Source organism: Miscanthus floridulus, chromosome 3, assembly GCF_019320115.1.
Source record: "Miscanthus floridulus cultivar M001 chromosome 3, ASM1932011v1, whole genome shotgun sequence".
NCBI classification, from domain to species: Eukaryota; Viridiplantae; Streptophyta; class Magnoliopsida; order Poales; family Poaceae; genus Miscanthus; species Miscanthus floridulus.
Window position 1 is genome coordinate 9,268,305 of NC_089582.1, and position 21,643 is coordinate 9,289,947.

The following is a 21,643-nucleotide window of genomic DNA, read 5'->3' on the forward strand; positions in this document are numbered from 1 at the left end:
ATCACTTTCAACTACCGAAGCGGAGTACATTTCGGCCGGTAGTTGTTATGCTCAATTACTTTGGATGAAGGCTACTTTGAGTGACTTTGGAATCAAGTTCAAGCAAGTGCCATTGCTATGTGACAATGAAAGTGCCGTGAAGCTCACCAACAATCCGGTTCAACACTCAAGAACAAAGCATATAGATGCCCGTCATCACTTCATAAGAGATCACCAACAAAAAGGGGACATTTGCATAGAAAGTGTGGGTACAGAAGATCAACTTGCCGACATATTCACTAAGCCACTTGATGAGAAGAGGTTTTGCATGCTAAGGAATGAATTGAACATACTTGACTTCTCCAATATGTATTGATGCACCTCCATTATATGACATGCCTATCCTTCGAGCAAAGCAAGGTAAAGTTGATTGACATGCCATCCATCCATTACTAAGGACTTGTTTAGTGCATCTAGTCATTCCTATCATGTCCTAGGCTCATTCATGAAAATCAAATGAATTTGATGCTTATATGGTACCACTATTGCTTGTATGTTTGAAATGATCTAGTGGTAGCATATGACATGTTTGCGGGCTTGTAAACCTAGTGTTTGATTTAGAAAATGATCTATAAGTGTTTAACTCAACATGGTACAAGATAACCCTTATTTGGAGGTGTGAAGAAGCTTGTCCTTGGATCAAACTGAGTTAAATATCTTTTGCAAGTAATCTAGATTGAACCAAATTGGGAAAATGATCCTTACTTCACATAGTTTCACCCCAACCTATCCATAATTTGAGCTCACCTTTTGTGCTAATTGTTGACAAAGGGGGAGAGAAACAAAGATATGAGTGTTAGGGGAGAAATATAATAAAGGAAAGGGATAAATTAAAATTTTGAGCACACAAGTAGGGGGAGCAAGCTCATAAACTTGTATGATGCATTTGAATGAACATTTCATATATTTGCTTGCATGTTACAAGTTCTTAATTTCAATATCCATGCTTGTGTGGTGTATGCTAGTTATAGGTTTGAATGATGAAATGAAAAACTAGTATGCATAGGCTAAAGTAACTAGACTCATGCTCACATTATGAAAACTAGACCCTTGCTTTTAATATTGATCTCATGGGGTATCCTAGTGTTTGTGTATGTCTAGTTACTAATGATGCTAAGGATGGTATATTGGTGCACTCCGATTGGTATCACGCTTCAAAGGTCCATCTCTTATACCTTAGCATCATTTGGTAGAAATTGACTCCTATATTTCCTATCTAAGCATATGTGCAAAGCTACAATCCAAACTCTTAGCACATATGTAGGGGGAGCAATTACTACCATATGGAGTTCATGAAACTTGCCCATACCCTTTACACATGGTAAATATGCTTGGGCAAGCAACATGGATTCAAATGAACTTAAATTCATATCTTTGTGAAAGGGTTGTCATCAATTACCAAAAAGGGGGAGATTGAAAGCTCTAGGTTGGTTTTAGTTAATTGATGAAACCCTAAGTGCTAACCTAGTTTATCAAGATGATTATGAGATAGGTAGCACTACTCCAAGTGATGAAGCAATGGCGAAGATCATGACAATGGTGATGGCATGGTGATGGTCAAATGCTTAAACTTGGAAAAGAAGAAAGAGAAAAACAAAAGGCTCAAGGCAAAGGTATAAAATGTAGGAGCCATTTTGTTTTAGTGATCAAGACACTTAGTGAGTGTGATCATATTTTGGATAGATAGCCATACTATAAAGAGGAGTGAAACTCGTATCGGAATGCGGTTATCAAAGTGCCACTAGATGCTCTAACTCATTGCATATGCATTTAGGATCTAGTGGAGTGCTAACACCCTTGAAAATGTTTGTGAAAATACGCTAACACATGTGCACAAGGTGATACACTTGGTGGTTGGCACATTTGATCAAGGGTGGTGAAGTTTAGGTGCAAGGGTAAGAAACTCCACCGGCAGAGTGTCCGCCCGTAGAGTGCGGATAGTCCGATGGTGCCACCGGTGCCCTAGACAGAAAAGTTGGAGGTCACTGCAAGTGACCGGATGCTGGCCTCGGCTAGATCGGTGCATCCGGTCAGTGGTAGCAGAGGGTGCGTGCGTCGATCTATTGACCGGACGCTGGGTCACTCAGCGATCGGACGCTGATAGGCTACGTCCGGTCAAACTGATGGGTCTGCACAATACCTAGGTTATTGCACCGGACGCTAGTCTGTGTCCGGTCAAGGTGGACCGGATGCATCCGGTCAAAGAAATACGCCTCGGGGAGCTTACTAGAAATGACCGGACGCTGGGGCCTCAGCGTCCGGTCAGTTTTGCCGGAGCGTCCGGTCAGAGCGCGTTTTGCCTAGTGAAGGGGTATAACGGCTCTATTTAATGGGGGCTCTATATATAGCCCCATGACCGGCTCAAGCTCCATCTCTTGCACATTTTCATTGACATAGCAAACTTGTGAGCTTAGCCAAAGCCCTCCCACTCATCTCCATCATTGATCCATCATCATTGTGAGATTGGGAGAGAATCCAAGTGCATTGCTTGAGTGATTGCATCTAGAGGCACTTGGTATTCGTGTTGCACTGCAGATTTCGCTTGTTACTCTTGGTGGTTGCCACCACCTAGACGGTTGGAGCAGCGGTGAAGGATCGGCATGAGTTGGTGATTATTCGTGGCCGCCTTCGGTGATTGTGAGGGGAGTTGTACCTTCCTCGGTGGAGTGCCGAAAGGTAACTCTAGTAAATTGCTCGTGTCATTGAGCTACCTCACTTGTGGGTCGGTTTTTGCGGTGTCCTATTGTGTGGACAAGGTTTGTGAAACACCTCTTAGCTGCCGAACCACCAAGTGTTGGTCGACACAACGGGGACGTAGCGTGTTGGCAAGCACGTGAACCTCGGGAGAAAATCGATTGTCTCTTGTCATTTGCATTCTTCCGGTGATTGGCTTGATCTTCATCTTGTGATTGGTTCATCCCCTACACGGCGGTATAATCACCCTACTTACTTGATTACATTCTTGCAAACTAGTTGATACAAGCTCTTTAGAGTAATTAGAATTGAGAGCTTGCTTTATTGTTTACATTCATCTAGTTGAGCTCTTGATAGTAGCAAGTTTGTGTGCCTAAGTAATCATTGCAACTAGAATTGTTGGATAGGTGGCTTGCAACCCTTATAGAGCTAGAGCAAGTTTGCATTACGCTTTTTGTCATACTAATCAAATTGCTCTAGTTGATTTGTAGATTTTTAAATAGGCTATTCACCCCCCTCTAGCCATACTAGGACCTTTATCCTAAACCCGGTCATAAACTTCTCTACACACCTATGACCGGTAAAATGAAATGCCCTAGGTTATACCTTTGCCTTGCACATTCCATTCCATCTCCTTTAATGTCGATGCAACACATGCACCAACATGATAAACAATGATATGATCCATTTCATATCATCACGTGATCATATTGGTTCATCGATCTTGACTTCACTTGCTCTTCACCGTTGCCATCGTCCATCGGCGCCAAGTCTTGCTCAAGCTTCACCGCCACGTGGTCCATCACTCCAAAGCCTTCGACTTGCCCTTCACGCTTGCAACCGGTCCATCAAGCCAAGTCTTGTCTTGATCTTCTCCACCTTGATCACATGACTCAATGTCATGTCTCATGTGCATTTAAGCTCCTTCATCATCACATGTGTGAGCTTTGCAACATCTCCAAGCCATTTTCACCTTGATGGCATATGTTGCTCACACACATGTACCTGTGGACTAATTACCTGTGTATCTCACATAAACACAATTAGTCCACCTAGGTTGTCACTCAATTACCAAAACCACACAAGGACCTTTCAATCTCCCCCTTTTTGGTAATTGATGACAACTCTACAAAGATATGGAAATTAAGCTCTTTTGGATTCATGTTGCTTGCCCAAGCAATTTTACCATGTGAAAATGATTTTGGACAAGTACCACAAACCCAAAATGGTAGTATTAGCTCCCCCTACATATGTACTAGAGTGTTTGATTTAAAGGTCGCACATATGCATAGATTAAAATTGTGGGAGAGTAATTACTATCGGATGATGCTAAGGTGTATAGAGTAAACCTTTGAAGTGTGATACCAATCGGAGTTGCACCTTTAACTTCATCCTTAGCACCATGGTTAGCTAGATGTCACTTGGAAATAAAATCACTAGATACCTCGTGAGATCAACATTAAAAGCAAGGTACTAGCATTATTTGTAAAGCATACCAAGTGTCTAGCTATCATCCTATGCATGCTAGTTATCAAATTATCATTCAAGTTCTATAACTAGCATACACCACACAAGCATGCATATTGAATTTGAAAGCTTATGCAATGCAAGCAAGCACATGAATATGCATATATCAAATGCAATCAATCAAAGTTCATGAGCTTGCTCCCCCTACTTGTGTGCTTCTCTTGTCCAAGAATTTTGATCCATCTCTTTTCTTCAATGTTGCTCCCTCTTTGTCCATGTTCATGTCCAACCTCTATTTCTTTTATATCTCATCTCTCCCCTTGTACAATCTTAATCTCTCCCCCATTCAATCAAGCTTTCATATCTTTGTACAATCTCTCCCCCTTTGTCATCAATTTCCATAAAAGGTAAGCTTCTTATTGATGCAAAGGTATACGTTTGGGGTAGATGGTTAAGGCTTGAATCTTGCATTTTTTATGGACATCACTTGATTGTTGTAATGACACCATTTGTAAATACCACTTGTAGCTTGTACCACTTGTATCTTGTGTAGGGCTTCTTGAGATACCACACATAGGATCTTTGATCTTGATATCAATTTGTGGAACACCTCCCCCTATGTGATAGCATGGGTCATCCATTTGATACACTTGAGCTCTTGTAGTTTGAGGGATGCATTCTTCATTTGATGATCACTTAAAGTTGAGGATCACTTGTGGAACCATCATTTTGCATGATTGATATCATATATAGATGTAATACCACTTGTATGAAGTGAATACCATTTGAAAGAATCTTCTAGTATGGAACCACTTGTTTGATTTATCAATAATGACCATTTCTTGAACATTTGCTATCTTCATGAGTACCACTTATAGGATATCACTTGTGAGTTGATCTAGACATTATTTGTAGATTCTTGATAAAATACTTGAGTCTAGATACCATTTGAAACATACAAACTAGATATCCATTTGCATTGTTGTCTTGTGCTTGTACTCTTATCACTATCATGAGCTTCTATGATTGACTTGAACTAAAATGATTTGCCTAAGCTTTCTAGTCCGGTTTGAACCAATGACAAGCTTCTTCACACCTCTTGCAAGGGTTATCTTGCCAATGTTGTACTTGTCACTTGTTAACAATCCAAATTAGATCAAGTACTTGGGATCACTAGCTCATGAATAAATTCATATACTAACCACTAGATCAAGTAATCATTCAAACAATAGTGGTAGGCTATGAATTTAAACATTTCATTTGTTATGCATGATCCTATGAAGCATGTACTATATGCACTAACTGCATACTAGTAAGGGATGAAATGATCATGCACATTACAATGATACCTTTGCTATGTTGGAGTAGAGGATAGTCACATAGATTCCAATTCATTACTCCAATAGCAATGTGAAGTCCAATTATAAGCTTGGTGAAGACCAATAGATATCATGTTGAATTTCATTCTTCACCCATATAAAATGAAAACCACTTATGATCAAGTGCACTTTCTTGTTGTGGTTGACTTGCTTTATCTTTTGATCTTTGCTTGCATGAGAGTATCAATTTGAGAATACCACTTGAAATATCATGATTAGCTCTCTTTTTGGGTGTTGCTTGCTTTTCTTGATCAACCCTTTTGATTTGCTTCAACTAAGCATCTCAAATGTTCCTCGGATCACCACTTCCATGTTAGCCTTCCAAGTACCACACTTGGTTTACCTACACATAGGCGCAAGCCCCTACACTAGGGAGAAGTGACCTCTTTCCAAGAACCATTCTTGACACTCACTTGAAATAACTTGATTGATTGATCCAAGTGATGGACTTAACTTGATGAGTAAACTTGATTCCTTCTTTAAGTCCTTTTCTTTCTTCTTGTTTAAGTTCTTTTCTTTCTACCAAATGATTTCCAATAGTCACTAGAACTTATCCTTCAACTTCATCTTGAGTTTGATCTTGATCATCCAATTTGAGTACCAAATATGTGCAAAATACACTCCACAATCAAATGGCCTTGTACTCTTTGTTTGTCATGCTTTTAGATCATCTCAAAACCAAACTTAGGTACCTCAAACACTTGTAAACATGTTTCCAACTTGAGGACCTTTCAATCAAAGTGACTCTAGATCAATCCAACATTTGTCACTTTTCTGATAGATTTTGTACCCTTCAAAGAAATAAGCTTATCTCCCAAAGTACAAATCCAAATACCACAAAATTTGGTGGAGATGTTCTTTACTAAGTTATCTAGCAGCTGTAAAAATTTGAGCTTCATTTGACTTCTAGATTGCTGCCATATTTCAATTATTCCACCACTGGTACATGCTGAAAACTGTTGCACTATAGCTGACAAGAACCACTCCAAAACCGAAGCATTTCTTATCCAATTTTCATGAAATTTCTACAGCATCTTATACCATAAGTCTAGAGCATGTACACCAATTTTTATGCCAATCCAATAAGTTTTGATTTCTCAAACATGGCTAAGATCACAGCTAGCTCATATTTTGCAATATAGGACATATTTCAACAATTGAGCTATACTTCATCAAATATGAATCAAACTTGATACTAACTTATTTGAATACTTCCATAATACATATATCCATTCAAACCACTTACTAAAAGTCATCTTATGAACTTATCCAACACAAATCAATCCAAACTTGACTACTAATCAATTATCCATTCAATCATCTCATAGCAAGCAACATTGCATATTTATCCAATTCAATCAACTCATATGCACCCAAATGAAATGATCAACAAAAGATATACCTTTGGTTAGCTCATGATCATTCAACTAGCAAGCTTTGACTTCAATTATTTGCAAGTCATCAAATATATCCAATAAATTACCAACAACTTGAAATTGACACTTGTATGTTGTAGCACATTTGAACTTCACTCAATTTGTCATGGCATTGGGATAATGATGTTCACTAAGCTTCATAACTTGATTCAACATATGATGAACAATGAGAGATCAATTGAATCAAGTCTCCAATGCCGATGGTACCTACAATCAATCATCCACTTTTTGATGGTACCCAAACAAGTTTGGGTCCTCTCAAGTTAGGAGCAACATACTTAGGTGATGCCTTAGTATGAGTAGCGGGATGTTTTGCAATAGCAACCATAGAGGTACCATTACCATCCTTTCTAAGCACATCATGATCATCAATTGAAATAGGCTTATAAATTTTACCTAGGGGACATGAATATGCCATGTGTCCCCTTTCCCGGCATGAGTAGCACTTTCTCTTTGCTTGAGCCTTCTCTTCTTTGCTCATATGGTGCTTCTCATTGCCTTGCCTCTCATGGATTGCTTGAGCCTTCTTCTCAAGCTTGGTAGGACACTTAGAGGCAAAGTGTCCCATACTTCCACACTTGAAGCACTTGATGTGAGCATAATCTTTCTTCTCATCTTCATTCTTGCTCATCATCTTGGCATCTTAAGTTTGCATTGGATGCCTTGCCTTTCCACCCCTTCTTGTTTTCTTCTTCTTTATCATCAAATCACCACCATCTTTATGGTTGATCTTGATTTGAACTTGGGGTGTCTTCTCTTGCTCAACTTGTGGCTTTGGTTGAGGCTTCACTTGTTGCTTCACCAATTGCTTGGTTGGGCACATTGAGGTAAGATGACCCCAAGTGCGGCACTTGAAGCATTTTACATGCTTTAGCCTCTCTTCTTCTTTTATATTCTTGAGCTTCTCAATGTTAGGGCAACCACTTGCAAGATGTCCCACTTCATGGCACTTGAAGCACATGAAATGAGAGAGCTTTCTTTGTTGTAGCTTCTTCATTATTCTTTCTCTCTTTCTTTCGCCCTTTGTCATCTTCTTCTTGAAGCCAAGGCCACACTTGTTACCATAGTTTCTTTGAGTCTTCAACATGTGCTCAAAGGTGACTTTTGAGTTGTAGCACCTCTCTAACTTATTGCTCAATTTCTTCACTTCACTTTTGAGCTCAATGTTCTCCTTCAAAATGTTAGTCTCACAAGACATAGAAGTAGAACAAGCATTTATTTGTGAAGAGCATGGCATATCTAATAAATCATCACAAGCGGTGGATACATGCTTCTTTCCTACATCACAAGGGTTAGTAACAATATGTGATCGATCATGTGACCCATGTGATGAGTTCTCATTATTTTTAAGTTTCTTTGTAAACACTTTAATGAGAGAAGCATATTGTTCTAATAATTCATCATGAGATGCAAGTAGTGTCTCATGATTCAATTTAAGCTCATCAAGTGAAGATTTATAAGCATCAAGTAATTTCTTATGTTCTTCACAAGAGTTCTTTAGAAATGAGTTTTCATTTTCTAAGTTCAATGTTTTAGCTTTCTCATTTTCTAAAGACATGGTCATGCTAGCAAGTCTACTAACAAGCTCATCATATGAATCAACATGATCAACCACATTTTTCATTTGTTACCTTGGTGTCACCTCGTGACATGAAGCAATGTGGTGATGTAGGTGGAGAGCTTGTAGTAGCATTTTCATCATGGCTTGAGCATGAACCATTATCACCATCAAGTGTGCATGGGGTAGCATCATCACTTGCAACACTTGTGGCATCATCATCAACCTTGTCAAGTGAACTTGTAGTTGATCGATTATCATCATCACTTGACCATGAGGTGGAGCAATCTTTCACAATCACCAAATTGTGATTATGCTCAACACACTCATGCCCCTCCTTCTTGGGCTCATCCTCCTTCTTGAATTTGCCATCATCCCATGTGGAGGAATCACCGAAGGTTTCCTTGATGGACTCCCATATCTCATGAGCGGTCCCCTTGTAGTTTACTTGCTTCATCAAATCAAAATGTAAAGCATCCAATAGAAAACAATAAGCATGTGCATCAAATTTATAGAGGACTCTTTGAGCTTTGGTTAGAGTTCTATGATCCAAGACATGGGTGAGACCACTAGTGACAACCCACCAAAATTTAGGTCCCTTTGCATGAAAATGGTCAAGCATGTGATTCTTCCAAAGTGCAAAGTTTGTGCCATAAAAATGTGTGCCTCACAAACATCTAGCCCATTAGACGCTATCCTCTTAGGTCGGTGAAGACCACAAATGAGAGACCGGGCTCTGATACCAATTGAAAGGGTCGAGATGGCGACTAGAGGGGGGGGGGGGTGAATAGTCCTTTTTAAAAATAATCATGTCGGCTAACCGAAATAAGTGCGGAATTAAGAACTATCGGTCCAGCCAAGACTACACCCCTCTATCTATATTCTCTAGCACCTTCCAAAGATACTAATTAAGCAACAAAGGTGCCGAGCTAGCTAGAGCTCACCTAACCGATTCTAGAAGTAAGGTCACACAAACCTATGCCGCTAGTACTTTAAGCAACAAGGGAGCTCCTACACATGCTAGTAAGCAAAAGCACAAAGCCAACTAAGCTCACTAGCAATGCTCAATAACAAGGCAACCAATGCCAAATTAGAGAGCGCAAATACTTAGCTACACAAACTAAGCAATGTGACTAACAAGGTTACCCAAACCAAATTAGCCATGCAAGGGAGCTACTTCTATGCTACACAAGCAAGAAGGTAACTAGTAAGCTACACAAGCTAACTAATTACAAGAGCAACAACACAAGCTTAATGTATATGAAAATAATCGCAAGCTTGTGTAACGGGAATGCAAACCAACGGGAAGAACAAGGTTGACACGATGATTTTTCTCCCAAGGTTCACGTGTTTGCCAACACGCTAGTCCCTGTTGTGTTGACCGCTCACTTGGTGGTTCGGTGGCTAATTGGCATCACCCGCCAAGCCCGCACGTTGGGCGCCGCAAGAACCTACCCTAAAGGCTTGCAACTCGATCACCTAGTGCCACTCGATGCAACCTCATGATGCAATCGCACTAGAATTGCTCACTCACACAATCGGATGATCACTATCAAGTATGTGTGAGATGGAGGGCTCCTAAGCACTCTCAAGCATGGACACAAAGTCCCCCAAGGTGCTTAGCTCTTCAAAGCTATAGCCATGGCCGAAGGCCACTTCTATTTATAGCTTCACGGGCTAAACTAGCCGTTACCCCTTCACTGGGCATTTTTCAGGTCGACCGGATGCAGCACCGGACGCTGCACCGGACGCACCGATCATGCATACCGGATGTGTCCAATAGCTATACCGGACGTGTCCGGTAGCTGCCAGACCGCCATGTGTCCAACTGTTGCCTCCAACGGCTATCTGACAAGACGACCGGACGTACAGTCCGAAACGACCAGACGCTACACCGCTGTGTCCGGTCAAGTCCAGTAAGCCTCCAGGGCCGACCGGACACGACAGTTAGAAACTGACCGGATGCTGAGCCTCAGCGTCCGGTCGAGTACAGTAAGCACCCACTAACGACCGGATGCGTCCTATTACACCGGACCAGACGCTGCCAGCGTTCAATCGACTGCACTGTCGAACACCGCCTTTTCTGATTCACACCGGACACGTCCGGTGTGGCGACCGGACATGTCCGATCACTGAGTACGCCGCCAAATACCGGACATGTCCGATCACCATACCGGATGCATCCGGTCACTCTGTAACCAGCGTGACTCACTCGTTTTCATCACCAACTTCTTCTCCTTTGCAAATGTGCCAACACCACCAAGTGTACACCATCATGTGTATGTGTGTTAGCATTTTCACAATCACTTTTCAAAGGATTAGCCACTCAACTTGCCACGCCACTCGATCCTAGAGACGATGCAAAGTTAGATCACTCGAGTGGCACTAGATGACCGATATGCAAACAAGTTTGCCTCTCTTGATAGTACGGCCATCTATCCTAAACCTGGTCATAAACTTCTCTACACACCTATGACCGGTGAAATGAAATGCCCTAGGTTATACCTTTGCCTTGTGCATTCCATTCCATCTCCTTCAATGTCGATGCAACACATGCACCAACATGATCAACAATGATATGATCCATTTCATATCATCACATGATCATATTGGTTCATCGATCTTGACTTCACTTGCTCTTCACCATTGCCATTGTCCATCGGCACCAAGTCTTGCTCAAGCTTCACCGCCATGCGGTCCATCACTCCAAAGCCTTTGACTTGCCCTTCACACTTGCAACCGATCCATCAAGCCAAGTCTTGTCTTGATCTTCTCCACCTTGATCACATGACTCAATGTCATGTCTCATGTGCATTTAAGCTCCTTCATAATCACATGTGTGAGCTTTGCAACATCTCCAAGCCATTTTCACCTTCATGGCATATGTTGCTCACACACATGTACCTATGGACTAATTACCTGTGTATCTCACATAAACACAATTAGTCCACCTAGGTTGTCACTCAATTACCAAAACCACACAAGGACCTTTCAACCGAGAGCACCAATGGAACAAATCTAACAAAGGACAAAGTGAAAAGACAGAATTCAATGAAAGAGGACTCAGGTGTGAAGGAATAGTACTCAAGGATAAGCATATTCGAAAGGATATACCAACACTGTACAACTCATGAACAAACAACATTTACACTCAACCACCACCATATAACTACATCTAACAACAGCAGACTACCAAAGAATATGCCAAGACCCTGCATCCGAGTTCTTTCTGAACAAAAGAACCCGGTTATATGCTCAGGGGCTGCAACAGGAGAGGTTTTTAGTTCTTTTGAACAACTCAGATTCAAGACCCTCCAACCCTTTGTTCCAAATAGCAAGAGGCTCGGGGGCTACACTCAGTGAGTGCACTTTTTTGAAAAAAGCGCACGTCACCAAGAGGACTACTTCAAGACAGCAGTTTTCAAACAACACAAGATTCAAGACCCTCCAACTTTTTGTTCCAAATAGCAAGAGGCTCGGGGGCTACACTCAGTGGGTGCACTTTTTTCTTCGAAAAACGCACATCACCAAGAAGACTTCTTCAAGACAAACCACTTCAAGGACTCACGACAAGAAGATCCTGGACCAAGCTATATCCGAGTTCTTTTTGATAAAAAAACCCGGGTATATGCTCGGGAGCCCTTCGACGAAGAATCAGAACAATTTCAAGGTAAGACCCTCTAGCTCCTTGTTCGAAATAGCAAGAGGCTCGGGGGCTACACCCCGACAGATGTACTTTTTCTTCAAAAAAGCACATACCACTCGAAGATCCCAAGAAGCGCTATATGGTTTCACTCAAGAAAGTACTCGGACGACGCTTGTTCCTGCTCGGCAAGACCTGAAGGAACAAGATAAGGCTTCCTGAGCTCAACCACAAAGTGCTCGGGGGCTTGTCGGTACAGGACCCATGAGATACCCCACAAGGAAGGGAGAAGATCTAATCTAACTAGGACTTCTTTCCCTGTAATCTTAGTAGTAGTATTGTTCTGTGATCCTACTAGGAACCTCATTGTAAACCAACTAGGACTCTGGCCTCCTGACTATATAAAGGAGGGCGGAGTTCCTGGAAACACATAACATATAACGCAACACAACACTTTACAATCAATCCAATGCAAAGGCTAACGCAGACTAGACGTAGGGCTATTACTCGATCACGGTCGAGGCCCCGAACCAGGATAAATCGACTGTCTCTTGAGTTTACCATCGAGTTCTGCATACGCTGAAGCCTGAACAAACTGCCCCGGGTACCCCCGTGGCAGGCTATCGGTGGTGAAACATCGACAGGAATGGCTTCGGACACTGCTCATTTCATGCGCGTAAAAATCCGGCCGCTTTCCTTTTATTGGTCTTCGCGCCAGACTAAATAGTGGACTGTGCCAGGACCAATGACCGCTCCACCATTACAAAAGGCCTAGCCTAGCCACTTGGTACCACCACTTGGTGAGTCTCGGCTCACCTAGCCTTTTTCCGGAGCAAGCTTCTCGCTCGAGCCTTCCTTGTAACCATCATCCACCAAGGATGGCAGGAGCCTAGGTTAGCAGCTATTGCCTGAACACTAAGGGTTTTCCCAAAATCCTGTATGCCACCTTGTAAAAACTCGGAGTCAAGGATCGCCCTGAGTATGAGGGTCGTGAGTATGAGAAACATGGCATTGAACGATGTGAGGTCACTGTCTACATTAGGACGAGTGAGGAGTTTCTCGATATCACTTAAGCCTCGAATATGACCGCAACTGGGTTCTGCTTCATCGACACCTACCAAGCTGTGGCCCACAAAGCCTTGCAGTATCTTTGCCAGATCTATGAAGGGCCAATTGCTCGTACCCCCATGAAGTTCTTTCCACCTTTAGAAAAGAATCGATGTGTATGGAGGGCTCGCATGGAGGCTTTGCAAGTGGGGGACGTGCAAGAAAACAGCCCAACTGTGGTATATCTGGCCAGGTATTTGATTGCTCTAGATGAGCAGTATGACCGGTAGGCCTCGGAGCTGAGGAAGTGCCTCCGCCGAATTGAGGAAGCCGAGATCTTTTCCAGGATGCTTGAAGTGCAACTCGCTGAGGCGCACACCAATGTGGCAGCCACAGAAAGTCATGAGACTGCCATGGCGGAAGCCCTGAAGAAGGCTGAAGATCGGTGCACCCAGCAGTTGGAGGATGCTTATCTGGTCACAAGGGCCAAGCGTAGGACACTTGACACAGAAAGGTAACAACCCTTGGTCTTGGAGGGAATGCCTGTCCACCCACCAGAAAGAAGGAGAACCGGTGTTGCAGTACCACCAGCACCTCCACCCTCAGAGGTATCAGAAGTAGAGTCCTTGCTTCCCCTCACTCAGTCACCACCATGAGATGAGGCAGATCCTTAGCCATTGCAGAAGAAGAACCAACCGAGGTCAGGAATGAAGCCATTTGGTCCGACAAAGTAGATGAGTTGTCCTAGGGGACATGTACCCGTAGTTAGTAGTGCTTTTCATCACCATTCTCTAGTGTTGTAATCTTTCCATTGTATTTCATCCGTAGATGTTAAGCATCGTTGAGTCGTAGGAGACAAATGATGTGTCTAGAATGGGAGAGTGAGTGCTTGTATGTTGTATCCGTATAAGGGCATTTGGGACGTGCATTTTGCTTTATCCGTTGTGTTTGCTATGTCAATTTACCCTTAGACCTCGTTAGGAGGCAAAAAAAGGGTTACAAGAAAAGCAACCATTCAGATGCAAGTAGACCAGCTATGCTTGGTTGACATAAAACACTGTATCAGCTACTTGTGGGTGTCCCAGCAGAACACTTGAATTTCCTTAAAAATTAAATCCGTTGTAGGATTTGATTTCCTGGCCCCTTGCCGCGAAAGAAACCCTTGTTGTATGAATCTTCCCTTACAATCCTTTGTTAGTTTCGTGGTCAGTGACCCCACTGCTTGCATCTAAATGCTTGAGATAAGTGCTGAGATACTCCACACTTCACAGCGCTGGTATAGAGGTGGTTAACCAAGCACCTTTGCCAAGTTACACCACCGTATAGCTCTCGCAACAAAATATTCTCCTTTGGAAAATATTCTTGTGTTCTAACGGGAAATCCACAATGGGTTGACGAAGTAGTGCTTTTTTGAAGTAACTGAGTTAATACGCGGTTTCTGAAGAGAGAGAAGAGCAACAAGGAAAAGTTAGTATTCGAGTAGTCTGGAGTGATTGAAACGCTTAATTGGACGCCATGTCCTAATCCCAATGTCCGGTATGACCGCGCTACGCACGCATCGACACCTGCAGATGCTGTCAATACCAGAACCCACTTGCATTCAGCTCTCGTTTGGCAACCGTTGGCATGGCTCTACCAATCGCTGCTGAGAGGAAGGCTGGTTGTGACGCGCTTCATCTGAGCCGTGGAATTTCTATCTAATGCACCAACTAAATAGAATGTACGTGGACACTCTGGGAGGCCGCCGTTTCGGCGCGCCATATATCTTTGTTGATGGGAAGCATCTCTCTGGGAATCTAGATTTCCCATCTGCTTCATTGTCCAAATGCAGAAGCCTTACAACCATTGACGTACCAAACAATGCGTTCACAGGGAGGCTACCAACTTCAATTGCAAACCAATTTCCTTCGGTGAACTCTGCATGATGATATATCTAATCTATCCAGAGATTTATTCCAAGGATGAATACCAGGTTCATTCGGCAATATACTTAATATTGAGGAGTTGGATCTATCCTCCAATGCACTTTTCGTTGCCATCCCAAAATCCTTAACCAATCTCACTTACCTTGCCAATCTAAACCTTTCCTTTAACAGGTTGGATGGACACATACAAGGAGGACTGTTCTCAAATATCATACTCAAATCACTGATGGGGAATTCTAAAAAAAAAATCATTGATGGGGAACAATGCACTGTATGGCCTTCCCCGCCTTGGTATAGCACAATGTCATAACACCAGTAATCAATCAGACCAAAAAGTTCTGGCTAGCTACCTTAGCCACTATGGTTTTCTCTCCAGTTGCAAAGCAACACTTCTAGAACTGCACTTTTGATCTCATTGTTACATGATATTTTCTAAGGGTGACATATTAGGATTCCTTTCATTGAAGAAAAGTACACACAAGGCCAACACAAAATAAAATACCTTTGTTGTACCTAATAGATGGACAAAACTATACAAACTGATGGGAAGTGGACAAGGTTTCAAGAATGTATAAGTATGCATGAACCAGAACCATCACAGATGTCAGCTAAACTTTTCAAAAAAATATCACTGTAACTCAAGCCAGTATACCAGCAGAAGGGATCATGGGTATTCATCATATGTATAGAACCATTCCATTTAAAAAGGCATTGGATGAAACTCGAGGATCAGTCAAAGCTCTATGCGCAGCTACAGTTTACTACCGTCATCAGCACCACTCACTTTGGGCTACAAATTACATGATTTCTAGAACTCTTGCATTCAAAAGTGCAAATCGGATCAGTGGAAGTACAACATACATGTTTTCTGGAATCATGACAACTTTATGGGGTAAGCTGAAATTCATTAAACCAATTGTAAAATATGAAAGGATGGTGTAGTCTAACCTGTGCATATACACGGTTTGACAGATGATACACATAAAGGACAAATTCATGTATCTGCTCACAACACTATCAGTTATGTTACCACTCACACCACTATGAGCCTGTTACCCATAGGCTCTTCAAAGCACATAAGTTTTATGGTTCATACGACCATATTTTCACACATGTTTCAGTATTAAGCATCCAAAAATAATCTCTATGGAATTGAGCAGGCTAAAATAAAAGTGATAATGCTAATGTGACATGATGAAGCAAACTTTTCTCTCCATTCATCATGTAAACACCAATATGAGAATTGCGTAGTTAATACAGTGCACTCCCTATCTAAGATAGCAATTTATTGTATGGAGCCCTTCATAAATGGCATCATATTCCATACAGTGCACTAAATAAAAGAAAATTACATTTTAATTCGTCAATGCTGATATGTGCACTAAGGTAAAATTACATTTATCGTCCTGGGTATAAGCCTCCATCAATTATTCATAATATTTTGTTTTAGCTTTCATTATACATGGGAGCAATGTTGTCTGATACACTGCTAAATTAAAAGGTATAGTAGACTGCATAAAAGTGAGAAGATGTAGCAAATAGCTTTACTTGAATAGAAACAAAGATACGAAGGACCATTCATTCTCATTTGCAACAGCTCTGCACCTTTATCTGTACTTATACATCTACAGTTCATAACAGAGCAAGATAAAATCATTACTCTTTATATTACCCAGTACCTCAGATAACAGAAGGAGCATCAGTAAATCTATCTAAACTGAACTAAACATTTTGGCTCCTAAGCAATATCCATCCCTGTGTGATATCTGTCCCTGTGCGATATCCTGAAAAGAGCATTGCACATGTGTTGAGATTAAACTGTAAAACCCTATTTTCTGTCAATGAAGATGAGATTGGACCAACTAAGAATGCAAAGCTAGGCAGATGAGCTCACACAAATAAAAAAAATCATTAGCATCTATCTCCAAGCACTTCTGGCTGAAAGAACCTCTTTAACGCAGATGCTAATTCTCTTTCAAATGACCGAGTCATGCTAGTCTTTGAAATGCCTGAGTGAAGGTGTGCAACCACACTGAAAGGTAGTAACCATGGAAACCAAGAACATATATTGAAAGAAACTGCAATGAATTTATCAAGTAGAACTGGCATTTCATCGAACACCTAAAGTGCAAGCAGTAGCAGCACAGAGCAACAAGCACAGGAAAATCACATCCAGCGTGGCAACCACCCGAGTGTCTGGGCCGACCAGTAGCAAGCATAGCTGGTAGCGGCCTGCTGGCATGGCTGGATGCCTCGACGAGGGCGAGGTCGATGGAGGGACCCAGGACGAGAGAGAGAGAGAGGCCTGGTCCTACCTGTCGGCGCGGGGAGGATGCGGTGAGTCGAGGGGCGCAGACCGCGCGGCAGGAACGATGACAAGCATCAGCAGCCAGCGCCGCCCGCCGTCGTCAGTGGCGAGCTGAACCTTCGCTTCTCACCCCAGCGTGGTCGCCGTCAATAGGGAGGGAGCTCTGCCCACATCTTCAGTGAGGACTGATTAAGCGAGGTGGCACTCGTCGTGCCGATGCCGCACCAAAAAACAAAGGCTCGCCGCCGTTTCGATTGCGAACCTCGGTCGACGGCCGCTCCTCTCCCCGTCAATGGCATCTTCTGGACGGCATCGTCTCCTGTACGTGAGGGTGAGGCGACCACGATCAACGAACCTCAGTCGTGATCAACTAGGGCGGCGATGGCCCTGCCGCGTGGGTGGCGCATGCCTGCCCAGGCGTGGCGCAGGGGGCAACCGTGCTGGGGGCCGTCGCTCCAGGGGCCACCCACGGTGGTGCGCCGCCCGCGCAGGGGCCTGACGTGGCCGGCTCGCCCGTCGCCGCTCTGGAGCCGCCAGCGTCGGGGGAGGAGAAGAAGAGGACGCCCGTCGCCACTCCGGGGGCGGCCCGCATCGGGGTAGGAGAGGAAGAGGGTGAGGTACCACCAGATCCAGGCGTCGAGTTTCGTTGCCGCCGTCGCCGATGGCGAGGAAGAGGCAGCTAGGGTTTCGTCGACCACACGCGGACCGGCGAGACGAGGCAGCACCGGGGGAGAGCAGGGGCTCGGCCGCGGCCGCGGCCACCGGTGTTGGACGGCGCACCATGGCGCCGTGCCGGGGGACGCCGTTGCGCCGCGCACAGGGTGCGGGGAGCCTTGGCGGCCGCGACGAGGAGCGAGGGAGAGAGCGAGAGCGCCGAGAGGAGGGGAGGAGCGGAGCTGCTGCCGCCTGCCATTTAGCCATTTACACGAGAGAGAGAAAGAGAAAGGAGCACCATTTTACGTGAGAGGACCATGGAGCCCAGCTCTGCAAAGCAAGCCAGGCCCGGCAGCATGCATGCACGTGTATTTGGATGCGTGTCGACCACCATGCTAGTTAGGCACCGGTCATGCATGTCGAGAATCCACCGTCCTTTGCTACGCGCCACCGTCCATTTTTGTGCCGCGTACGATCAGCAGGAAGCCGTACTTCATTTAATGCGTGCAGTTGCTTCATCTATCTACTGCTGAATGTATGGAGGAAGACCGGTTGTGACGCGTCTCATCTGAGTCGTGGAATCTCTATCTAACGCACCAAATAAATAGAACATACATGGACACTCTGGGAGGCCGCCATATATCTTTAATGTGCCGGCAATGAGGTCAAGACTGAGTCCTCATCCAGATCACAAAAACTACCTAGGATAGCCAATTCGTGCGCTACTCTATTACAAGAGCGAGGGCGTTACTGAACACGCCAAGAGATGAAATTAAACTCTAACAAGCTGAGAAGCTCCCCAACAAGAAAAGTTACTGCACTAAGATCGAAAGCATCAGAGTAAACAGCTTTCACTATTTTATTTTTTTATTTAAAAATAGCTTTGTAGTCCATCTCATAGGAAAAGTATAACTTTATAGTGACGCTGCTCTTTTTCTAATATATAAAGAAAACAATCTGGCCTCATCTTTTATAAGCAAGAGAATCAAAGCAATTATTATAAAAGTTTAGCAACATACATAGCAAAACTCACTCAAATGTCATCTAGTATTATTTGGCCATCCAAAGGAGGCTTTTGTCATCTAGTATTATTTCGTACTATACCATGCATATATATAACAAAGATGCAGCCTTTTCTCGTTTTCTTAGTTTAAAACAAACAGCAGAGAGAATGCCTTTTGATTCTTGAACAAACAATACGCCGGCCAGGGAAACAAATACACTACGCGGCGTGGACAGGACACAATCATATATATAGCAAACATAGAAAACAAGATTCAGAGGAGAGCAATTTGGTTGGTGATGGTGACATCGACAAGCCGCCACACATTTTTCATCACAAAACTGCATGCTGCTCCTGCTGCATTTCTCAATCTCTTTCCATTAGTTTCATGCAATCTTGAATGGGACAGAGAGACAAGAGAGAGAGAGAGGAAAGAAACAATGGTAATACTCTTTACCGGGCGTCCGGACGGGATGGATCCGTCCGCGCCTCGCGCTGCGCACGACCGAGGACCGACCTCCACGCCGTGGCATCGAGCTCCGTGCCGGCGTCAAGCTCCGCGTCAATGAGTGCCCATTGGGAGGCAGCAAGTAGATGAGCACATGTTGCAATCATATGTTCCATGCGTTTTAGATATATGTTGCATATGTTTCATCTGGATGGTGCAAAAGTAGATCTGGTGTTGCATATGTTGCAATGACTATACATGTATGTTGCAAGTGTATGTTTCAAATGTTTCAGCTGTTTCAAATATATGTTGTAAGTGTTTTATCTAGATGTTGCATATGTTGCACTGGCTATAAACGTATGTTGTAAGTGTATGTTTTAAATGTTTCAGCTATTCTCAAACGTATGTTGCAAATATTTTATCTGGATGTTACATATGTTACAGTGCCCATATATATATGTTGCAAACGTATGTTGTAAATGTTTCATCTGTCTCGAAAGTATGTTGCAGCAAATGCTTTTATGTTGCAAGTGTTTCATGAGCAGGCACGCAAGGGAGCGCGGGAGAAGGTGGTCCCATTGGGCACATCGGTCCCGGTGTGCGTGCGGGAAGCGAAGCGGGCGCGACAGCAGGCGCGGAGCACAAAGATATATTCATGGGCGTGGCAGCAGGCACGGAGCACGAAACTGTATCTATGGGCGGGCAACAGGCGCGGAGCACGAGGTGACGCGAAGCACGAAGAAGCCCTGAGGGTATCATTATTCAAAACAGGACGACCAGCAAGCGCATGCGTCCGGATGAACAACACATCCAAATATCCGGACGCACACATTCAGGAGTAAGGACTTCCTTTCTTGAGTGCCAAGAAACTAATAGAACAACAAGACAGGTCATATAGCCATACAAGGAATTTTCTTGAAATTAAAACGACAAGGAAGGTTATATATTTTGATCCTTCCAATGAACTCCCACTAGAAAAAGAAGCCTTTTTTTAAAACAAACGAAAGCTCTAACCATCACTCGGGTTTTGTCTTCTTCAGCCTGTCTATTCTTTTTTTCTCCGGGAAATGTTTGACGTGGGCTTTTATTTGTTCATCCTCCTGCTGTGACCTTTCTTGAGTACAGCCTGGCCCAATACTGCGGCTGCTACCCATCAAACTGAAGCCCAAAAGCCACTCAGATTAGGATCCTAGCCCATTACATATTATGAAAGCCCCTTCTCTAGCCAGTCGTGGCGAGTGGGTTAGCATTGCCAAACGCTAATAATTAGCTACTACTCCCTCCTTTCTAATTATAAATCGCTTTAACTTTTTTAGTTCATCTATTTTACTATATATCTAGATATATTATTATATCTATATGCATAGCAAAATAAATGTACCAAAAAAATTAAAACAACTTATAATTTAGAACGGATTACTAGATTATATTTTAATTAATAAACCCAGCTATCTGCCAACCAGCTAACAATTAGTTATTAGTTGATTTCTTTTAGCAAACACAGCTTTTAATAGTTAGCTGCCTGAATAAAAAACACCCGGTGACAACAAATCTGAAATCATAGAAAATAATGATTATATTGATATTGAGATGACACGATCAGTTAGTTTATCGAGATTGGTGATTCTTATACGTACTAGCTTTTACTGTTTCATTTTTTAGCTTTGTAGTCCATCTCATAGGAAAAGTATAACTTTACAGTGACTCTGCCTTTTTCAATAAAGAAAATAATCTGGATTCATATCGTGTAACCAAGAAAATCAGACAATTATGGAAATTTAGCAACACACATAACCAAACTCACTCAAATGTCAATCCTAGCATTATTTGGGCAAAAAACTAATAAGAATTACTTGACTTCTCACACATTTCCATCTGTGTCCAATGTCAAAAACATGCATAAAAGAAATTTTGGTTGCCATTTGTCAAAAATCATTTCATTTCTTACTGGCCATATGTCTAGCAAATTCATGCACGACGTATCAACGATAACGTCTTATTTGATATACCTCTTTGTTTGTGCCGATCATGAAAGACATCAC